The 12,881-nt window shown below is 41.0% G+C and overlaps 1 protein-coding gene across 6 annotated transcripts in view; it reads right to left on the bottom strand.

The window, feature by feature from the left end:
* Positions 1-12,881, bottom strand: part of PIP5K1C (phosphatidylinositol-4-phosphate 5-kinase type 1 gamma) — an 85,122-nt gene that overhangs the window by 3,527 nt on the left and 68,714 nt on the right. The gene's annotated exons all lie outside the window — the stretch shown is intronic.

Here is a 12,881-nt window from a genome sequence, read left to right as displayed (position 1 = left end):
TGGAGGTTCTGCTGTGCCAACATGCAGTGAGGTGGGTGATAAGTATTATATGTATTTTATTTTGTCTATTGTCCCTCTTCGCTCTATTAGTTTATTCTGCCAGAAATTCCCTTCAGTTATTTTTTGCAACAAGACTGAAGAATGGTGGTAATCTATTAAAATTATAAAAAATTTCAAAATCTTTCCTCTTTCATCTACAGTTATTTCCACAATTGTCAATAATATGGTTTTCTAAGTTCCAATAGTGCTAAGTCTTACAAGGCAGGCACTAATACACAATATCTGCAGTTGCCAACTACTGGGCCAGAGATTCACTGAGTGAGGAGTGAACAGAGGAGTATCTTGAAGATCCACGGCCCCAATGCAAAATTTGTAATGGGGCCTTCACTTACCATGTGCTATCTTATTATACTGGTGTCTTATTGTAGAGAGGACTTTGAGCCCCTCAAGCTAAAAGGCCCTGTAGTGATTGCAACATGTGCACCCCTTAAAGCTACACCCAGTATATGCTACATAAGATTTTTCTAAGGGGGCGTTCACACTAGCGTCTGTGTCCGACAGCTAGTGTCCGACGCTAATGTCCGCGCAAAATCTTGCGCGGACATTAGCATAGGACACTAGCTGTGTCCGATACATTTTGCATTGATTTAAAAGGGATATCATGTGCATTCTTTACAGTCCGTGTCTGTCCTTAAGTGTTCGTCCACAAAGATGTCCGATTTTTCAAGCGGACAGCAAAACCCTACATCTAGGTTTTCTGAATGGACATTAGCATCGGACACCGACGCTAGTCTGAACGCCCCATAAGTGTAGGTTTTCAAGCTGCCACACAATAGCCAAAGAAAACAATGTCATACGTCATAATTTCTTTCTAAAAAGTCAAACAAATGTAAATTACGTCCAAGAAACATTAAAACCGTGCAAATGATCATTATTAACTATTATTATCACAAAGACATATGAAAATGTTTCTAGGGGCACACAAGACTGTATGGGAATCATGAAATGATCAAAGGATCAGATGTCTTTCAGGAATTTATCAGAAATTGCATAAACAAAAACCCCACAGAAGCTTAATGGATTGTTATTAATATGACAAGTAAGGGAATGCTAAAAAGAACAAGATATACACAAAGTGAAATAATGAAAATTAACTGGACCACCTCAAGGTTTGTTCTGAAAAGTCTTAACTGGTCAACAAAAATCATCCACATGGAAAACAAAAGTTAATTTGTATATAAACTAATAGCGTCCACATCTTTGGAATGGGTGAACAGATTTGGGTGAACAGAGGACAGTGGCAATAATATGAGGTATGCCAATTAGCATTTTGTACTGGACTGTGACAGGTCTTCTTGTTAACATCCTCATCTGCCTCTCAGTTTCCATCACTAACCTCCTCCATTGGCCTTTCACAACTTACCATAATACGTCTCACACACTAACGCTTCGTTCTCCATTTGTAATCAGTACTTCTTTCTTTTCATATTTGTTTTTTTCTTGGAACACACCAACCTATCACTAGAGATGAGCGAGGACTATTTGAAACAGCCGTTTCGAATAGCATGCTCCCATAGAAATGAATGGAAGCCGCTTCTATTCATTTCTATGGGAACGTGCTATTCGAAATGGCTGTTTCAAATAGTGCTCGCTCATCTCTACCTATCACAAATTCAGAAAGCTACATGCCATTAAGCTTTTAAAAGGACATAGGGTACTTTGTACGTTAACATTCGTCAATTTTTTTTCCATGCTTTCCATCCCGCCTTTCAAAAATTCATTAAAATAAAAAAAAAATAAAATTCTATTGACCTAGCTGTGTGAAGGTTTATTTTTGGCATAAAGAGTTCTACTTTTATTTGGCACCATTTTGGGGTCCATATAGTATTTTGATTAGCTTTTAATAATGTTTTTGGGGAGTCCTTGTGAAAAAACACAAACAAAAACCCCCCCAAAAAACCAACCACCCAATTCAGATACCATGATTGCTATTGATCATGGTGTACAAGGGGTTAATCTGTTGGAGTCCGAGTATTTTCCGACTCTGGCAGTTAGTCACAGCACTTGGCTGTGTAATAGAGCAGAGTGCGGATAGTAAAATCTGTATCAAACTAATGACAGTATCTTGTAGGGCTACTTCTAATGTTTCCAAAGATAGCTTTCTTATTCTGCATTGCAGATCCATATTTATGAATAATCAATGTTTTAATCTTATGCAGATTATATGAAAAGGGCTTTAGGGGTATGTTTTCACACTCTACTCCAGATAACCACCCCTAACTGCAAATGTGTGTCAAAGTGGGAGATGGGAAGAATATGCAAATCTTCCCATGCTCCTTTGCAGTGGAGCTCTCACGGCTTAATAAGACTCCACACACCTATATGGGGTGGGGGTGGTGTTGCTTGCTGGGTGGCAGTTAGGGGCAGAGTGGAAAACAAACAAGAAAAAACACAACTAAAAGCCTTTTCAGCTAATCTGCACAAGAATAAAATACTGATTTTCATGAAAATGGAGAATACATAAGAATGGCATCTATGGAAAATGGAGAAGAAACCCTACAAGGAACTGTCAGTTTGATAAAGGTACTTACCAACCTACATACACTACAGTCATCATTATACCTAATTTCTTCCTTCTTTTGTCCTGATCTGGCTGCCAAACACTACAAATAAAGCTCACAAAAAGCCCCTGGAAAAAGCCTCACCTTTAATCTGAACCTTTAAGTGGCAACCTTGGTACACCCCACAGACATGCTTCTTCAGTGGTACTGTAGGTTTGTTGAAATATTGCAAGCATCTGCAGATTTCTTTAACTTTAAATTCACGTTGAAAGCCTGTAACCAACCTCACTATCCAACGATGTGAAATAATGATACTTTTCACTTCCTCCTTATTTCTAAAGTGCAGTCACCTATCACAGACCTCAGAGTAGAGGACCTCATTATTTACTAAGATGAAATCAATGTCAGGACATCATGGCCTAATAGCCAAACAGCACTGATTCCCTGCTCTTTAGTAATTTTTGTTCACTCCTATTCTTTGATCCAATTAGAAATCTCCCAGCTCCTTTTCTTCCACTCACTCTACTACCTGCATTGGCGACCCTATCTCTGCCGCTTTTCACCTAAATATTTAACCTCTCCTCCTACTGGATCCTCTCTCACCTCTTTTAAATATGCAATCATACTGAATAAAAAAAACCCTCTCGAGCCATCACATGCTCCTACCAAACTTTCTCTAATCTCTTCATCTCAGAACTCTTATATTTAAATGTCTATGATGCTAGGAGTCCTTCTCTTGTCATCAGGCTAGTAAATCAGATGAACACACATAGTGTTTAATGGATGAAACAATCGGTTGTGAGACTCTAGCCGTAGTCTTTACTAATAGATCTTCCACTTAAGAAAAAAAAAAAAAAAAAATTCTCCACTTTACATCCTGTCCTGAATACAGCAGCCAGGCCCATCTTTCAGTCCAAATGATATACCACTGCCCCATCCATACATCATCTCGATCTCTGCCTACCACCCTACCTGTGCTCTATGTTTGCCACTGATCTGATGTAATCCGAACCTACTACTCCCATCTTCCTTCTTTCACATTGCAACAACTTTCTGTAAGGCCCAACTTCCAGTTTCAAACTTGCCCTAAAAACACATAATATAACTCTTCTACACTTACACTCCCTAAAATAACTCTTCCGTTTACCCTGAGCATTTCATTATTCAGTGTTTTTTTTCTTTCCTAATTTTACAAGAGAAACAAGAATCACCTGAGGGGCTAAAAAGCTCGACCAATTACAGACGCGGACAAAATTGTTTAATGAAAGAAAAACCCGCAATGGTCACAGAAATAACTTGAATCTGACAAAAGTAATAAATAAAAATTGTTGACAAGCCACAAAGCTTCTGAGAGAATGTCTTATGGATGGATAAGATAAGAATCAAACTTTTTGGCAAGGCACATCAGCTCTATGTTCACAGACAAACATGAAGCACATCTTAAAAAGAAAGTCCCTACTGTGAAACATGGAGGAGGCTCTGTCATGTTCTGGGGCTGCTTTGCTGCATCTGGCACAGGGTGTCTTGAATCTGTGCAGGGTACAATGAAATCTTAAGACTATCAAGGGATTCTAGAGAGAAATGTGCTGCCCAGTGTCAGAAAGCTTGGTCTCCGTTGCAGGTCATGGGTCTTGCAACAGGATAATGACCCAAAACACACAGCTAAAAACACCCAAGAATGGCTGATAGGAAAACATTGGACTATTCTGAAGTGGCCTTCTATGAGCCCTGACCTAAATCCTAGTGAGCATCTTTGGAAGGAGCTGAAACATGACGTCTGGAAAAGGCACCCTTCAACCCGAGACAACTGGAGCAGTTTGCTCATGAGGAGTGGGCCAAAATACCTGCTGAGAGGTGCAGAAGTCTCATTGACAGTTACAGGAATTGTTTGATTGCAGCGATTGCCTCAAAAGGTTGTGCAACAAAATACTAAGTTATGGGAATCATCACTTCGTCCAGGCCTGTTTCATGAGGTGTATTGTTAAAAATCTTCTGTTGAAGCATGGTTGAAAAACAATGACTGATTTTCATATGTTCATTTTCATAGAATTTTTATTTATCACTTTTGTAAGGTTGAAGTTATTTCTGTGACCATTTGTGGGTTTGTTTTCATTAAACAAGGGGTACCAACAATTTTGTCCACGTGTGTACGTGCATGTCTTTTTTTCTGATTATGGATCTGATGCAATTTAACTGCAATGTGAATTCTCCTTAAGATTTCTACAAATGGTTTGTTTCAGGAGTATGCCGAAAATAACACTAATTTTTCACCATCAGTGAAGGTGAAGAGATAAGGAGGGGGTGACATTTGAGGCTACGTTCTCATCTGCACCTGGTATCCACCTGAATCCGTATATAATAAAAGAAACAAAACAAACCACAAACGACCAAACAAACAAACCACACAACTCATTTGTAAAAATAAAACCCAGTCACAAACAGTAACACAGCAGATACCATAGTCAGTCTTTTGACGGATTAGTCAATGGGTGCCCATCAAAACAAAACTGTCCATTTGTGTTAAACCTGTTTTTTTTCCCCCAATTCATTCAAGGCATAAGCAGAGAAGAATCAACAGGTCAGAAAATAACCAAAACTTAGGATAGTAATCATCCGTATCCTAACCTCTCCACTTCCTGAACATCATGCATAAACAATACAAGAGGGATAGGTGGAAGTCAAGATCGACTGGTATTCCACTGAAATCTGGTAAGCTACCCAGTAAAAAGATTTTCAAAAAGTCTTCTCTGCCTTGTAGTTGGGTAGTCTTCTATACATCATATGTCTTCTACCTTCTGGATCAACAGTCTGAGTGAATGCGGCTCTAGACACCACCAGTGTTGTAATGCATACCTTGGCAGCATTGACCAAATGTCTAACTACTGAGAGTGGAATTTTATTCAGATGGAGGAAGAACCCCCCCCCCCCCCCCCAAGAGTGAAAGGAAGAGGGAATTATCCAAACTTTCCTCCAAAAATGCTGAAAAGAGAGGCAATGCCGGAAAATATGGGAGGAAATCGCACTATGCAGCTTCAGTGCTAATAGGGTAATGGCATTGAAGCATGCAATTTGGTAGCCATATGGTAAGATCTTAAAAATAAAAGAAATAAAAAAAAAACAAAACTGGAAAATCTGGCGGAGATCACAAAATGGCATAACGGGGGACAGAGAATTTCTAGGAATGTCTGGTCCTGTTAAATTCAGTATGGGGAGACAAGAGAGCCAAAAAAACAAAAATCATTTGGTTGGGTTGGCCTTCCGGGAAACAAAAAAGGTCTCATGGGGGGGGGGGGACCCTTAGACAAGTTTAGTTTATGAACAGGTTCTGGACAGGTGAGTTACTACATAATGGGTATAGATGTTTGGCAGGCAGAAGAGGCCAGAAAATGCCCCACTTCTCACTCACTGAGCAGAGGGGCCAGAGTAGAGGCTGTGGATTCACTGGCACATATTCAATCCCAGACAGATTTGGAAAACAGCTTGTGAGGGGAAATACCAGTGAACACACCAGAGACCTTCTCCATATCGGTCAAAACCGAAAAGCCAGGATGAAGCATATTAATGGTTCATAGGTATTAGCTCTAGCTTACCTCATGGGCATAAATCCAGATGGCCAGGATTATGGAAAACAAGGAAGTGGGTCTGTAGAATAAGATAAGAGATCTTTACCCTGTTTAGAGTATCAAGATATGCATCTGTAATGTGTCAAAGAGCAATGGAAGGCCCTGCGGGAGGAGGTTAAACAAATTGAGAAAGTGAGTGTAGGACTCACAGAAATGTTTTATGGAAGGACAAAGTCAAGCCATACAGGGGGAAATACAGTTAGGGCCAGAAATATTTGGACAGTGACACAATTTTCGCGAGTTGGGCTCTGCATGCCACCACATTGGTTTTGAAATAAAACCTCTACAACAGAATTCAAGTGTAGATTGTAACGTTTAATTTGAAGGGTTGAACAAAAATATCTGATAGAAAATGTAGGAATTGTACACATTTCTTTACAAACACTCCACATTTTAGGAGCTCAAAAGTAATTGGACAAAAATATAACCCAAACAAAATATTTTTTTTTTCAATATTTTGTTGCGAATCCTTTGGAGGCAATCAGTCTGGAACCCATGGACATCACCAAACGCTGGGTTTCCTCCTTCTTAATGCTTTGCCAGGCCTTTACAGCCGCAGCCTTCAGGTCTTGCTTGTTTGTGGGTCTTTCCGCCTTAAGTCTGGATTTGAGCATGTCAAATGCATGCTCAATTGGGTTAAGATCTGGTGATTGACTTGGCCATTGCAGAATGTTCCACTTTTTTGCACTCATGCACTCCTGGGTAGCTTTGGCTGTATGCTTGGGGTCATTGTCCATCTGTACTATGAAGCGCCGTCCGATCAACTTGGCAGCATTTGGCTGAATCTGGGCTGAAAGTATATCCCGGTACACTTCAGAATTCATCCGGCTACTCTTGTCTGCTGTTATGTCATCAATAAACACAAGTGACCCAGTGCCATTGAAAGCCATGCATGCCCATGCCATCACGTTGCCTCCACCATGTTTTACAGAGGATGTGGTGTGCCTTGGATCATGTGCCATTCCCTTTCTTCTCCAAACTTTTTTCTTCCCATCATTCTGGTAGAGGTTGATCTTTGTCTCATCTGTCCATAGAATACTTTTCCAGAACTGAGCTGGCTTCTTGAGGTGTTTTTCAGCAAATTTAACTCTGGCCTGTCTATTTTTGGAATTGATGAATGGTTTGCATCTAGATGTGAACCCTTTGTATTTACTTACATGGAGTCTTCTCTTTACTGTTGACTTAGAGACAGATACACCTACTTCACTGAGAGTGTTCTGGACTTCAGTTGATGTTGTGAACGGGTTCTTCTTGACCAAAGAAAGTATGCGGCGATCATCCACCACTTTTGTCATCCGTGGACGCCCAGGCCTTTTTGAGTTCCCAAGCTCACCAGTCAATTCCTTTTTTCTTAGAACGTACCCGACTGTTGATTTTGCTACTCCAAGCATGTCTGCTATCTCTCTGATGGATTTTTTCTTTTTTTTCAGCCTCAGGATGTTCTGCTTCACCTCAATTGAGAGTTCCTTTGACCGCATATTGTCTAGTCACAGCAACAGCTTCCAAATGCAAAACCACACACCTGGAATCAACCCCAGACCTTTTAACTACTTCATTGATTACAGGTTTATGAGGGAGACGCCTTCAGAGTCAATTGCAGCCCTTAGAGTCCATTGTCCAATTACTTTTGGTCCCTTGAAAAAGAGGCGGCTATGCATTACAGAGCTATGATTCCTAAACCCTTTCTCCGATTTGGATGTGGAAACTCTCATATTGCAGCTGGGAGTGTGCACTTTCAGTCCATATTATATATATAATTGTATTTCTGAACATGTTTTAGTAAACAGCTAAAATAACAAAACTTGTGTCACTGTCCAAATATTTCTGACCCTAACTGTATGCACATGTATGTTACTGGTTGTGAGGGGCCATACACTGTGGATTCCAGATGAATTATACAACGGGCCCCTGCCTCCAACAGGCGCGATCATTGCCGACAAGATCGCAGCTGTTAACACTTCAGGTGCTGCAGTTACATGCGACTGCGGGTTTTAAAGTGTGCAGGCGCAGTCAGAAGGTTAGAAGCATGTAACAGAAGTGAATGGATTTTATTATACACTGCAATATATTAGTATGGCATTGTACTGTATGAGCAATCAGACCCCCTAGGAGGTCTGAACTAAAAAAATATGCCACAAAAAAAGGTATCAAAATAAATTTATCAGTGTAATCATGCTAACCCACAGAATACAGATGTCATTTTACCACAGTGAATGTTGTAAAAGTGAAACCCATAAAGAAATTGGCGCAGATGCGTTCCCCCCCCCCCCCCCCTTCTAACTCAGATTTTTTTTCCCCCCAGCATATTGTACAGGATATTGAATGGTGGTAATACATATTACAATTTGTCCTGCAAATAAGCCATCATGTGACATGAGGGGGGGGGGGGGGGGAATTATATTGCTCTTGGAAGGTGGGGAGTTAGAGAGGGAGGGGGAGAGGGAGAGAGAGAGAAACTGGGGGCAGATGAAGGAGGGGACGACATGACACTGGGGGCAGAGATGGAGAGGACATGAATCTGGGGGCAGAGATGGGGGGCATGAATCTGGGGGCAGAGATGGAGGGGACATGAATCTGGGGCAGAGATGGAGGGGACATGAAACTGGGGGCAGAGATGGAGGGGGACATGAATATGGGGGCAGAGATGGGGGGACATGAAACTGGGGGCAGAGATGGAGGGGGGACATGAAACTGGGGGCAGATGAAGGGTGCATATGTAAACAGATAATTTTCTTTTATGAAACTAACAAAATCTTCTCAGAGAACAAGGCTGACTGATCACCACTTATCTTTGATCAAAGTAGGCACTGCATTGTCATTTCAGCCTGATATACCAACAATTGTTAGCACAAAGAAGTGTCAAGCCTCAGGACAAAACACTAAAAAAAAAATTTAAAAAAATGATAGCAAATGTTTAGTTTTTAATTGCTGTATTTTTGTTAAATATATTAGTTGCTGTTGCGCACTGCAAATATATGTTGCTGTTACATATCACTACTTCATATCTTGTTTTCATGACTGCTGTTAAAATACGTGTGTGACATTAGCTGCTGTGTGCGGCCCTTGCAACAACCTCTTGTTACTCATGTGGCCCTCGGGGTACCCTGACTTTGACATGCCTGTTGTAGAGGGAAGAGTTAAAGGACCCAGACTCATTGGTAATACATTAAGGTAAGGAATGGGCTGTCTGACAATGGGGGGCATGAATCAAGGCATGGCTGGGTTTGTTACCAAACAAAGTTCTTTGACACAGCCTAGTTCTGGCATAAGAAGTGGTCAGATTTTTTAAATTGCTTTTGGACAAATAATGCAGAGATCTCTTATGACCCCATTCTCAAGAAGTGGTCAAGAATAAGTGTGCTCCTTTCTTTCTTGAGGCAGGCTCATATTTTGATGAAGGAGCCAAAAATATAAGCTTTTATGGGTTTCACATAGGCTAGGAGGACCCCAGGAAGAAGAAGTTCATAATCTCTAACAGACTTTGGCCAGTTCCTCAACGCAGGGAAGAAAAGAGTGAAGAAAAAAGGTAAAGAAAAAAAGGTACACAGAGATTAAAAATTGTGGGGGCTTCAGAAAAAAAATTGATGTGAGGAGCTGGACTTGGAAGCACTGAAAAGTCCTCTTTAAAGTTTAGGTATATGGGCCTCCAAATGAGCGCCCTGCAATTGTAGCAGCATTTGGACTAATTAACTGAGCTTGCAGGCTGTTGGGGAGGTTTTTGAAATCTGTTCCTTTGCGCTGGATGAAGCATGCAACATGATTTAGGAAGCCACTGGAGGAGATGTTCACGGCTGAATACTGGAAGTACATGTCAGAGAAGTGCCAGATTCTTATGGCTGAATTGTCTTGCTTTCGGGTATCATCTAGAAAGGAGTATTTTGAGAGATCCATCTGACAGCTGCCTACCTCAAGCTCAAACAAGAAAGCTCTTCCGACTGCTATGCTCAGACTGGATAGTAGAATAGTTAGTAGCAATCAAATCAAAAAAAGCTTTATTGGCACGTCCGAATAGATATTTGGCATTGCCAAAGCTAGTAAAGTGTGTGTGTGTGTGTGTGTGTGTGTGTGTGTGTGGGGGGGGGGGAGTTGGACTCGGGTGGGTGAGTGGTGGGGGTGGGGTGGGTGGTTTGGGGTATAACAGTCCATGGAGTTTCATCTTCCTCTTCATTGGTGACTGCTATATGGGGGAGGTGGGGGTGGGGCGGGTGTATTGGGATAAATATAACAGTCCGTGGAGTCTCATCTTCCTCTTATTTGGTGACAGCTGGACACGTATTGGGCAGCGATCTCCACAGTGGCCTCTTCTTCTCCCAGTAGGATGCAATACCAAAATTGACCACTGGGCGGTAACGTTGCTCGCAGAAACTTGTTATATTACGCTGTGAAAACAGAGATCGAGCCGAAAGTGCAAAAAGCACTTACAACAGCTTTCTTGCAAGGTTTGCGGTGGGGTGGGAATACATCCTGCAATGGCACGATGTATTGGGTGTTTGTGGAGGAGATGGAGTACATCACTATCGGGTGTCTATAGAAGAACAGACAGAAGAAAGTTTGGAACAGACACAGCTGGTCTGTGTGTACTGTGATATAGGAGTCTGCAGAACAAAGTAACTCAGGACCATTTCACACAGAGGAAAGTGGTGAGGAATTTTGGATGCTGAAATCAATGGGAGGCTTTTTCAGCATGGAAAATTCCTCACCATTTTCCTCCATGTGAATGGAGCCTTAAGGTTTTAAGAATGATCAAAAGGGTAGGGGGGGGGGGGTGAGATCAATGTAGCTGCACTATTTCCAGGTTCTGATTTTGGCATGGATTTTATAAGGGGGCCCCTAATACCCGTGTTGTCTGTCCTCCAAAAACAATAGTGCTGTCGATTGCAAGTAGGTAGACCACCATGGACTGAGGATTGCAGTCAGGTAAGTGCTTTGTGTCTGCAATCTCTTTAGGCTGGTGCCCCTCCATCTGGCAGGTCTAAGAGTAGCAGCGGGCTGGTATGCCGCACTCCCTGAGGAGTTAGCAATTGGATGTTTACCCAACGGTTGTCCCCAGCACAGAATTATACTGCACGTTCTTCTGTGAGAAGCCCGAACAGTCTTCAGTCGGGATAGATGATAGCAGCCACAGGAAGCAACACTGCAGGCAACAAATGGAAATGGCACTACCTGAGCAGGTGGAAGATGGTGGTAGTAGGAGGTAGATTCACTATCTCTGGCACGGGGGTGAGAGAAAACACATCTGTGCCCATCTGATAATATAGATCAAAGTAGCATAGCGGGAACCAAAACTAACTAGATTTATTGCTCAGGCATAGAGGGGCTAGGGAAAAAAATTCCACCTACACTGGATTTAGCGGAGCCGTGCCTACACAGGCCTGCGAAATTGAAGTTTTTGAAAAATACAAGAGAAGTTTTTACTTTTTAGATCTTATTTGGTGTGCTGGTTTTGAAAATGACATACATTTTTTTCCATCACATCAGGATTTTTTTTGTAAAATTGATACCGATATTTTTGCTAAAATCCTATTTGAAAAAGAATGCTCCTGAATAATTTTGCATGTACTATCTGGCAACAGTGGTTTTTATCCATTTAAATATATGTAAAATATTGATTTTTGGTGAGGCAAATTGATTTTTCAGTAATCGATTTTTTTTATAGACGTAAATGGATGAAAACCACTGTTGCCAGATCGCACGAGCCACCTCTGATTGAGAGAAAAACAAAAAAAAGTTCCCTTGAGTTTAAACTTTTTACATCAAATTTTATGGTGCAGTTTCCAGAAGAAAATCACCAACATACTATTTTAAATGTGTTTTTATTAAGGTAACTTACATAACGAATGGCCAAGAGGAGCAAATATATGGACATGAAAGTTTTGAAAAAAAAATTCACCACACAACAACACAAAAAAACAAACCTTTTCGTCTGCTACTGGGCAAAAACCATTTACCCTATACTAAATAGAGTGTGCGGATTCCAAACCTGAAGTCAGAATTGTTGTAACGCGTCAGGAAATTCTGCTATGCATAAGTATGCCTAAATGAATTAAGCACTTTTTAATTTTGAACAGAACCATTTTTACTCCAACAATTACCTGATCTACATCAAAGTTTTCATAGTAAACAGTGTATGGAAATGTAATGGAATAGCAAAATTTCAAAAAGTCTCATTATGCAGTTTAATAGTCTTAGTTGAGCAAGGCCCAATAGTGTTAAAAGAGCTTCAGGCATCTGCTTTTGCATTTGTGAATGGTCATCTTTTCCTGTTGCAAACACTAGCAGTAGTCCCCCATCATGCTGGGATTCCAGTGGCCTTGATATCTGTTCTCCATTGTAGAAATATCTTTATGGAAACGCTCTCCATGTTCGCCACTTACGTGTCCCAAATTGGGTGGGGAAAAAGTCAAGATGTTAATGTAAGAAATGCATTTTCAATGACCTTCGGCAGCCGAGATGTCCATATGCTATTAGCATGTTGTCCACTAATTCAGCAGAGTTTTCAGCTCGTCTGTTCCCAAGTAAGTTCTGCACTACTAGCACAAATGTAGCCCAAGCTGCAGGGGGTTGAGTTTTGTTTCTCTACCATCAGACATTAGTTTGTTGAATTCGAGGCCAATAAAAAAAATCTGTCCTTTTATTTTAGCCTAAGTTTTCAGTGTGCTAAACTTCTCCGCCATACTGGAAACCATTTCCATCATCA

The sequence above is a fragment of the Leptodactylus fuscus genome, chromosome 1 (genome assembly GCF_031893055.1).
Source record: "Leptodactylus fuscus isolate aLepFus1 chromosome 1, aLepFus1.hap2, whole genome shotgun sequence".
Classification (NCBI taxonomy): Eukaryota; Metazoa; Chordata; class Amphibia; order Anura; family Leptodactylidae; genus Leptodactylus; species Leptodactylus fuscus.
This window is presented reverse-complemented; position numbering and strand designations above follow the sequence as displayed.